Source organism: Vanessa tameamea, chromosome 5 (assembly GCF_037043105.1).
Source record: "Vanessa tameamea isolate UH-Manoa-2023 chromosome 5, ilVanTame1 primary haplotype, whole genome shotgun sequence".
Lineage (NCBI taxonomy): Eukaryota > Metazoa > Arthropoda > Insecta > Lepidoptera > Nymphalidae > Vanessa > Vanessa tameamea.
This window is the reverse complement of record NC_087313.1, coordinates 5,172,660-5,184,355: the sequence shown is the minus strand read 5'-3', so window position 1 is coordinate 5,184,355 and position 11,696 is coordinate 5,172,660.

The following is an 11,696-nucleotide window of genomic DNA, read 5'->3' as shown; positions in this document are numbered from 1 at the left end:
AATCCACTATGCTCTTTCTTTATCCGAGTGTCGAAATTAATTCCGTCACATATAGGGTTTTTCACATATATTATATTATTTTAAGTATATTATTACCAAGTGTGAACCTTATAATTGCATGTGAGAGAATAGAAGACAAAATAAATAGTAAAACCAATTTATATACATTTACATACACAAGGAAAGTGTCCTAAGTATTACTATTATTTCTCATTCAAGACAATGATCTTTCCCATTTTATCAATCTAATAATAGGTGTATCACGTATTACAATTCGTAACAAATGTCTATTGCAATAATGTGTTCTTATTTAAAATTCTCAAATTATTAATTATTTTTTTAACAGCATGTAAAATGTCCTACAGCTGGACTAAGGCCTCCTCTGTTATACCACCACGCTGTTGCAATGCGGTTTGCTGCATACATATGTGCACTGAACTCAAAATAAATTATAAACACAAAATAAGCACGTGAAAATTCAGTGGTGCTTGCTTGGGTTTGGACCTGCATTCATTGGTTAAGATGGACGCCTTCAAACCCATGTACCATCTCGGCTCCTGCTGATATATTAACATTATATATAAAAATATATTTTTATTATTACGGGATTAGTTATCCTAGTTGTAGACACAATTTACTACTACAAAGTATAGGTGGTATAGAGATTTTATGATGGGCGCCCTTAACGTATATTTTAACACATTCTCATATACCTGATAGCTTGTTCAGAATTTCTTAAATTATATCTGTTCTAACTCATAGATACATCTTGGTTATTTTCAAACAATACCTTCCTTGAATTAAATTCTAGAATGAATCTAAATACTTATTTATTTTCATAATTTTTTTTTTAATTGTACACTGTACAAATTGAGACGTGTGGAATGGTGGCAAGATGGCTAGCAGCATTTCTCCGTTTAAATTAAATTCCGATCTTTTTGGCAAAAAATGAACCAGCCCTTTTGCCTCTAAAGGTCAAATTTTATCAAATTGAGTTTAAATTTTAACATACATTAGAACTAATTGTATTTTCGCCAAAATTAGTTTGGAAGGTGAGCTGTAACATTGGCAAACATAAGGGTAATTAATATTCAGGCAGATAAGAGGAGAATTCGATAAGCATGACCAATCTGAGGAGTTAAAACCATTTTTTATATCAAATTTAAGTAACACCTCGGTCTAGTTTCCTTTTATAAAGGTATAAACAGAACGTACTTCTGCTTCAAAGTCACATACAATTAACAGAAATTTTGTTATATATGTTATAACGTAACAAATAACATAAAAAAGATGAACTTTCCTTACCAGGTGGATACATTGCATAGTCAAGTTAGGTTAGCTGAGTTACTCATAAGATCTATAAGATGTTGTAGTTGGATACCGTCAAAACCAATAGCAACACTGCTTGAGAATTATATAAATGTGGTGTCCTCATCTTTAACCTAAAAATGTTCTGAATAGGGGAACTGAAACATACTAATGCTCGTTTGTTCAAAGGATGATTTTCATGAAATTGAAAGTATCTATAATTAGCCAGTTAGATAAATTACGATACGATGTTAAGCCTTAGATTGGTTGCTTTGTTTAAAATATTTAATTTAATAAGCAAATGTTATGAACCAATACGAATAACGAACATAGCTTCTACGTGTATTGATAATGAGTTTTGTCATTGTGAAATATTTGATGTGTCTTTTAGAAATATAAAATCCTTTTTATCCAAATATATAATTTGTATTAATCATCCGGATATCATTTATAATAGCTGGTCAAAGTCAGGCAAAGTCGTAAATACAGTCTTGGCCGAGGACCGACTCCTTGTGGGATAATTAATAAAAATGGCGTATACCATTTCAAAACCAAGCCCCTCTGCAAACAAATAAAATATATGGAAATAATTTTCAATCAATCTAACAGAGCTAGTAGATACAGGGATCTTAGAGAAGTTCTCAATTTTGAACTCAGAATTGTAGGGCCTCAACTGTTTTCGATAGAAATATAAACCTCCATGTCATTACAATACACTTCCAATAAATATCTTAGGCAGATATAAGATATCCCAGAAGACAGATGCGCAAATGGATCTTGAAAATAGATATTCGACAGGTATACTTCCAATTTCTCCATCACATATGACAACATCGCATTTCAGGTGATTCTGCATTTAATAGCACTCCCCTTTGGCCTGTTGATATGTAAATTTATTTGTTTTTGTGAATCGAATTTACAAATTCCAGGGGCCGCCTAAGGTGCAGACAAAAGCAGATATCTTTGAAAGAAATGCAGTTATTTCTAGGGAAATAGTGAGTCACCGTTCTGCACATAGCACTACACAAATTTCTTGACATTGGAAATCATGTAGCTAGGTTTCTTGCTAAAATCCTCTTATAACGATAAGCACACATATAAGACTATACTAGTGCATAAATCATTTCAAGCTACTGTTTATTTTTGTTTATTTGCGCAACAAGTGTAGCTTGATAAACGTGCAAGCTGCAACCTAACAAATGCCCTATTTGGGATACTAAGATTTAAATGGTTAAAACAAACACTTAATTTAAGCATACTACTAAAAATCTCAAGGCGAATAAATTTAATAATATAATTCTATAATCATTTACTACTTTTATTGGAGATTTCAGAAGAAAACCTTATCCTATCGTCAATTGAAATTATTTTATGGCACGGGGTTAAAAACTGATACTGACATAAATATCAACTAAAAAAGTTTTAAGTGGTAGTGCCACACTGCATACCTTCGGGTTGCAGCCGAACGAGCCGGCACGCCTGGGGAAGTACCACTCTCTCACTTAAAACCGGCGTAAAGTGGTAGCTATGCTACCGCATTTCGTCTGGTATGTGAGAGTCTCGGAGGCCCGATCCCCCCCAAACATGATGGTTGGTTTTGAATTTGGTTACATTACCCCAGGAGGGTACCATCAGCGACTGCGGTGGAGAATCCCTCTCTGGGCATCCATGCTCAGGACATACACCACCTGATCAGGGATGCCCAGGCTACCCTCCGAATTCTGGGGGGGGGGGGGGGCAATTTTGCGCTCGCCACTGTTCGGGGCAAGCGGAGCAGGTATCATATGGCAACCCCTACCACCCTCACTGTGAACTTCCGTAACATAAGGGGACTCAACTCCAACTTGAACGCCGTTCACTTTCACCTTGAGACGGCGAAGCTGGCCTTGCTCTTTCTTACCGAGACCCAGATATCCTCTCCTGCTTATACGACTTTTCTTTCCTACCCCGGGTTTAAATTGGAACATTCCTTTATACCACGAGCTGGGGTGTGCGTTTACGTCAGAGATGATATCTGCTCTCGACGCCTCAACAGCCTTGAAGGGCAGGACCTATCGATTATCTGGCTGCGTGTAGATCGCGACGACCATCCGCGAATCTACGTGTGCCTTTATAGGTCCCATAGCGGTAATGCCGAAACCGACCGACTGGTCGAACACGTCCAAATTCTACAGATTCCGTGCTGCAGCAGATCCCATCCGCAGAGATCGTAATTCTTGGCGATTTTAATGCCCACCATGCCGAATGGCTTGGACCACGCACTACCGATTATGCGGGTAGATTTGTTCTCGACTTCGCTTTAGCATATGATCTGACACAACTGGTCACCTCGCCAACGCGAATACCAGACGTGAAGAATCATACACTGTAATGGAGTCCATTATAAACTGCCAGCTCCTGCGGTACCTAGAGGAGTACCAGCTGATTAGCGACCGCCAGTACGGTTTCCGTCGGGGTTGCTCAGCCGGTGATCTTCTAGTTTACCTTACTCATAGATGGGCGGAAGCAGTTGAGAGCAAGGGGGAGGCATTAGCAGCCAGTTTGGACATAGCGAAGGCCTTCGATCGCGTGTGGCACAAAGCGCTTCTTTCGAAGCTTCCTTCCTATGGGCTTCCCGGGAAATTATGCAATTGTATTTGGTCGTTATCGATGGTGCATGCTCCGACCAAAAATTCTTCAATGCTGGTGTTCCACAAGGCTGCGTTCTATCACCCATTCTGTTTCTTCTGATTATCAATGACTTGTTGCAAATCAGTAACATTCACTGCTATGCAGACGACAGTACCGTAGACACCTCATACACCGGCCGTGCTAATATTTCTCGGGAAAACATCGAAGAAAACCGGAACAAACTTGTGTCTGAAATCGAGTCTTCGTTAAACAAAGTCTTGAACTGGGGCCGGCTAAACCTAGTCCACTTCAACCCCAAAAAGACGTCAAATATCACCACTTAATAACGTTAATCAGATCCACCAGAAAGCGCAAAAATTTGTTTACATTCGACTTTGAATGTTACTGTTTTTTTTTTTTAAATATCTACTTCGCAAATCTTTAGTCACTGAGTGTTCGCGATACAAAGCTGTAGTGTGAACATGTATTGGCTCACAATATTTTCTTGTCTTTTATATTCAGTACTTTGTGCTGATTCTGAATCTCGCTTAGTTCAGCTTGATCAGGGCCACGTGCGCGGATATAAAGATATAAATGAAGGTGTATTTGTCTTCAATAGTACCGTACGCCGCAGCACCGACTGGACGAGACAGATTCAAGGTAATTGGCACTAGTCCTGTTTGCCCCGAGTGGAAATTCAGCACTGATAATGTGGTACAATATATATGATAAGTATTTTTTTAATTGTAACGTATCGTATATGTATATATCGTACCCATAACAATAACCTTAATTTGCAAGACCAAATTTTATTAGTATATGCTATTCACCTATTGGGCGCACACATTGACACAAACAGAAAATGTCTCACCGTGTTTCCAATGTGTGCACGTGTGTGGGTAAAAAAAAATGACCATAGAAAGTCTATGGTAAGCAGATTAATCGGGATTTTTAAGGATTTGTCAGTTTATATATGTAAGGATTAAAGATTATAGAATATCGTACCAAAACAAGTTTGGGTTTTATATATTACATCTTAGCTTTAAGATATTTTGCGTTATACATTCAAACACTAGCTTCGGAGTATCCATCAATTCTAGTGCCATAGTTGTCGCCTAAAAAGTTGGCATACTGAAGAAGATTAAGTGCTACTTTTATCCAGAGGAGCTTTTCGAATTATAATATGAAAACAGACGACTTTAACGCTGCTTTATCGATAAGGCTTAATCTAAATGCATCATTTAGTTATCCGCCCCCCTCAACTCACACGCAGCCTTGGGCAGGTGCAGTTGTTAGGTACCCTATTTTCTTTTCTGTTTCCCTGAGAAGTTAAGACGTGTAAGCTTAACAAATAAATAAACAAATTAACTTTGTTTGTTTGTTTGTTTGTTCTTAGCTCACGGACGGGTCACAACTGACCACGAAATTCGTCTCAGCATGAGTACGGTTTATGTGCCGAAACTACCTACGGCGTGTAGGCGTTCCATTGGATTAAGAGAGTGTGCATACTACATACATATTATATTCATTACATACCCTGCGTAACTTGCTGTTCTCCGTTATGGATGGTCGCCGCGTAATGAATGAAATCAGTCAGGACATCATCATGATTCTACAGATCACATTACGGAGATTTAACTTCATCTTAAATTCAAAATCGGAGAACTGGATGTTGGTGTAGTTTCCCCTTCTAGGTCACTGTGATATCTCACTTATTTACTGAACAGCTATTCTTTACATCATAGTTTTTGTGTTCGATATAAGTGGCATAAACTAGCATTTTAATATAAAACCATGATGATAAAATATATAGGATTATTTGTCAAAGATCTAAATCATTTCATGCTAATTATTATTGATAGATTTAATTAATAATCTGAATCATATGTTGTGATTTACAGCGCACGGGAGATCTATCGTAACTAATGATAATAATATACTAATAATAGCCTTTATTCGCAGAGTCTTATAAATAGTTATAATCTAATTAATTTAATTCATTAGTAGTATTTAAAATTCCTCAGCAACCAGTTTGATCGACAAGTTATGTTGCGACACCTGTCGGTCTCCCCAAGTTTCTTCTATTCTCATCAGATATTCAACTGCCAAACAGCAGTACTCAGTATTGTTGCGTTCCGGTTTAAAGTGCGAGTGAGCCACTACAGGCACATAACATCATAGTTCTCAAGGTTGGTGGCGCATTGGCGATGCGTCATTGTTCATGGGCGATGGTGACTACTTACCATTAGGTGGCCCATATGCTCGTCCGCGAAACAATAAAATTAAAAAAAAAAATCATCTCTGTTTGAGCTACCTTTCTCTAATCTTTTGGTAGGTCATCTTTCCATCTTTTGATTTGACGTCCTTTTTGTCTTTTTCGTTCCTAGGATACTATTCCATTAAATCTTTCGTCCATGTCCCTTTATTTGTTCTCATAATATGACCAGTCCAGTTCCATTTCTGGTTTCTAATCTTTAATAAAATATCTCTCAAGTTCGTCCTTTTCCTTATTTTCGTCGTCCACCTGTCACGTAGCCTTTTATGTGACGTAACTACTCACTATTAAATACAAAAACTAGCGTCAGAGAAAACAACCATAACCTCAAAGTAATTTTTTGGAAATTTTACTGTTATGTTTTCTAAACAAATGTTGTCTATAATAGTAGGTAGGTAGTAATTTAGTTTCGAAAGGATGATAGTGTTTTACAAATAATACGATTATGAGACCTAACTAAAAATTATAAACAGGCTGCTAATCTTCAATTAAAATCAAACATATATTTTCGATAAACTAGAAGGTATACTCTACGTATCAAATAAAAACAAAGCAAAACATATGTTTTTGTTTCGAAATTATTTTTTTCTGAGAAGTGCGATTCTGTTAGAATTTACTTTGTCTCACTCGTAGCACTTGTCTTATGTTTATAGGTCTCATACAATAAATTTACTGAATTTAGTGTTGACGCGGGTTTATGTGGATAAACCCACGTCAACACTAAATTCAGTAAATTCACTATAAGAAGAAATTCGAAACTCATCGCTGAACAGGAGCATGATATTTCAAAATGTGATTTGCGACTTTGATTAGAATAATAATAAAATTCAGAGATTATACGCATCAAAATGACGTATCGGCTAAGGCGGCCAACAACGTGTCATGAGTGATCTTTTGTATCATAATCGCGTCACCCACAGCTGCTATACTGTGTTCTTCTTGCACCAAATAGTACACTTAATGTATTTTTACAGCACATCTACGGCCCGATTTTTAAAATTTAATGCTTGGCAATACAAATTCATGATTTTTTTCACAGAGACAATATCATATTAATCATATTAAACACTACCACCGGTTCGGAAAAGGAAACAGTCCTGAGAAGAACCGGCGAACGAAACTCAGCGGGTCTTTTTTTTTGTCAAACTAATTAAATACATATATTGAATATGAATAGAAGTAGCCAGGAGGCGATCGTTTCATTCTCAAGGTGTGCTATCAATCATAAACTCACTAATTGTATAGTAGCGTTTCGCAACAAGCGTTCCTTAATATATTTTTTTAATTTGGCAACAGAAGCATTTTGAACGCTTTCTGGGATCCTGTTGTAGAACCGTATACATTGCCCCACAAAAGAGTTCTGACTCTATGCAGTCGAGTAACAGGAGTAACAAGTTCTCATAAAATCATTAATATTTTTCCGTTCATACAAAACATTACAGAATATATATTGAGAAGCAACAGTTAATATCTCGATATCTTTAAATTTATACCTTAATGATTTTTTGGCTCCTAGCTTGCGCGAATAGCCCTTTTCTGTAGCAAAAATATAGTATGCATAGCGGCTGCGTTACCCCAAAGCATAATACCGTAAGACATTATACTGTGAAAGTAACTCAAATATACTAAGCGAGCCGTATCAACATCGGTAAATAATCTAATTTTTTTGACCACAAATGCTGCAGAACTCACTCTACTCGCCAATCCGTTAATATGGAGGACCCATTGAAATTTGGCATCAACAGTAAGGCCAAGAAATTCAGTTGATTCAACTGGATCCATCGATTCCCTATTGATAAGTACACCAGCTTTTACATTTTGCACATTTGGTATACTAAATTTTAATTTTTTTGTTATTCAGCCTAAGATTATTTTCGCTAAACCAGTGTTCTATATCAGTGATAGCATTGTTTACATCGTCATACTGTACCTGTTTTCCATTAATTTTAAAAACCTAAGAGATATCATCAGCAATCAATACTATATCATGTTTGTTTCCAACGAGAAAGGGCAAGTCATTTATGTATATGAGGAATAGAAAAGGTCCAACAATTGATCCTTGAGAGACCCCCATACCAACTGAGACCCCAGGAGACCTTTTCCCTTTAACGTCAACCCTCTGAATTCTATTGTTAAGAAGGTCGAGCGCACATTCTCTAATTTCATAGTAATATAATTTCCTGACCAGGGTTTCATGTTGAAAACAATCAAAGGCTTTGGATAAGTCGCAGAAAATCCATAAGGCATCCTGCGGCTTCTCCCAGGCTTCATAGATATTCCTTATAAGCTCGATACCTGCGTTGGTAGTCGAGCGACCCCTCGTTAATCCAAATTGTTTTCTATGAAGCAGATTGAGTCTATTGAAGTATGCTAATAATTGATTTAGAGTATTTTTTTCAAATATTTTGCTGAGGGTAAGTAGTATTGAGATTGGCCTATAGTTGTTGGGGTCTGAAGAACCACCAGATTTAAATATTGGAATGACTTTACTATGTTTCATCAGGTCGGGAAATATACCACGTTGAACACTACTATTAAATATTATTGCAAGATAAGGTGCAATCACATCAATAATTCAATTTATCACCTTAACAGAAATACCCCATAGATCAGCAATCAAAGCGCGATTGATACAAAACTTCTAGTCGTTTAGGTACACGGTGGAGGTTATATTATAGGTTTGGGAAACATGTTAAAGCCTAAACATTTCAAAGTCTGGTAATTATAAAAAACTTCCCATGTTGTACGGTTTTACTGAATCGGAAGGATTATTCCGTATGCCTCTTTTTGATGTTTGGAATGATCGGATGAATTTAAAATTCTCAGATTTTCCCCCGCACTGTTTAAAGTACACTGATGAAAATGAAAAAGTGCAAGTAGCAAACAAAATTAAACATTTTAATTTCGGTAATAAAATGGTAGGAAAGGAAACGGTTCTAGAGTATATCGATTACTTCACAGATGTTATTTTTACATATCCAACATTGCGATTAGTAAAGATGCACGTGGAAAATAGAAATAACCAAATAATCAATAACATTTTAGAAATGAGATAATCTTTATTGAAGAAACGGATGTTATTCTGGAATGAAATCTACAGTAATAACTATGGGTTTCCATTGAAAATAGCACGACCAATCACAAAAAGTCTAAACTTTGAGGAATCAGAGAATTTGTATAAGCGAAAATAAACATATATATATATATACGACTTCATTTATTAGAATGACAATAACACACAACGTGATTAACGTTTTAAAGATTGTCAGTTGGGAGACGTTAATTGTAAGAAATATAAGACGGGTAAGTATTTTGTTACACAGCCCAAAGATGGAAATATAATGCTTTAATGGTGTATTTGTCAGTGTGTGTGTGTTCCTTTGTTGAGTGAGGCACTTGGTATCTTGGTCTTTGAATAGCGCCAGCGCCAGACGTGCGTACTGACTGAATTAGTAAAATCAACATGTCGGAAAACAATAGTAATCGTTTAGATGGCTATATATATATATGAAATGATTTAAAATATTCTTTTTCTTTTAACGTTCCCCAGTAAGAAGTCGACTGGATTTAAGTCCGGTGAACGGGCTGCCCACGAAATTGGACCAGATCTTTCTATCCATCTACCCCGGTATTCTACATCGAGAAACTCTCTGACTGAGCGAGTATAATGTGCTGGGCAGTCGTCTTGTTGAAACTGAATGACCCAATAATTTTTCTGTTTAATATTCCGGTCCACATATTTATTTTAAAGCGATACTGAGATTGATCTTCTCGCATTAAATGTGGATTTCCCAATGCCACTCGTGCAACTCGTGTACTCACTGTTAAATGGTCGAAACAATTTACTCTAGAAAAAAGCTAGGTTCGTTAGAAACGTTCATACGATAAATCCAGATCTCAACACAAATAAGTCCAATAAACAAGCTAAAATTGTACGTACGAAATCAACCCGAATACAGAAAGATGCGTAGTGAACGAAGAAGTGTAACGTAAACGTACTAAAGTATAACACAAAATGGTAGAGAGTAGTAACGGTAAATGACATCATGGTGGCGTCACTATCTGTCTCGATCACACACGGCACTATAGTGTCTCTATATTATAGCATTCATAGTCAAACGCGGTCCATAGCGATTTAAGTGATAAAAATAATTAACTTTCAATTGGTTTACATTTTTTTCAATTCAATTAGACTACACCTAATTTTAGGTGTAGTCTAATTGAACTATCTAGGTGTCTACTAAGTGTAGTACCATTTTAGAATTCAGACTAAATGCGCCATCTTTTAAAGCCACTTGCCAAAAGAGCGTAGTACATTTGTTTTACAAGACAGTCACATAAAGATGGATGATGTAATCTTTTTTGCGCAATGGTTGCGCAATAAAATGATGTTTTTCTAAAACTGAGGCATAATTGTATCGGTTTTAGATTACAATTTACAATGAATAACCGATTCACGGACCCGTTACAAAAAAAAAAAATCAAAACATGGTCAAGATTCGTGGTCACACAGCTTGAAAGACTGTCACAGGATGTCAATTTCTCGATTTTTTTAAAAAGCCAATATTTTTTAAAATTATTTTTTTCTTACTTTTTGATAACCCAAATCAATTGGCCTATCGCCCATTGCCGGCTTGACGTTGATTTCTAGGACACCCTGTATATATTTTTTTAAATTTCTTTTTATTAAATGTTTTGTGCCTTTCATCACAAACAAATAAATTGAAGCGCTTGAGTAGTATTATATAGTTCGTTTACAGTTCTTTTACCTCTGGCTATTAAGTTGACTAACTTTTGCAATGTGTTGCTATAGCTAGTTTCTAAAAATCCTTTGTATAAAATTAGGAAATCGTGATAGATGAGGGAATATTTGTTGGTAGTGGCAGAAATATATGAAGCTGTCACCTACGGGCCATCCATCTGTGTATCACGCGTAGGCGGGGCGTGGCGTGTGATATATATAATGATATCTGTACCAATGCTCCTATACCTTGTATAATCATAAACATATTATTGTAACTATATAATTGTTTTTTGGTAATAAATAAAAACAAGTACGGATTGTCAAACCTTTTATTTAGAATAAGAATGATCTAAATGGTCATCATCAGAAGAGAACGAATAATCAGAATGAATCAGACGAATAAGTGCTATCAGGCTCAGTATCCGAGCCATCGTTTACTTGTGTAATATTTTTTTTCAATTTCATCGTCTAGGTTTTAAGTCAATATCGATCTTTAACTCTGCAAAAAGTTTCGTTAAAGTTGGAACCTCTTTCCTGAGTGCGTACACTTAGTGTATTTTATTTCTAACTTCACAAAGATCAAAGTCGTCTATCTGTATTACTTTTTAGTAAATGTGTTGTTTTCTCGGTTTAGAGATTTTTCGAGACGTGGAAGCAGCAATTTTACCGTCTTTAGTAATGGTACTGATGATTTTCTCAGACAAACCTGAAATTTAAAAAGCCTTAATTAATAAACTTACAACATTTAATTTACACTCA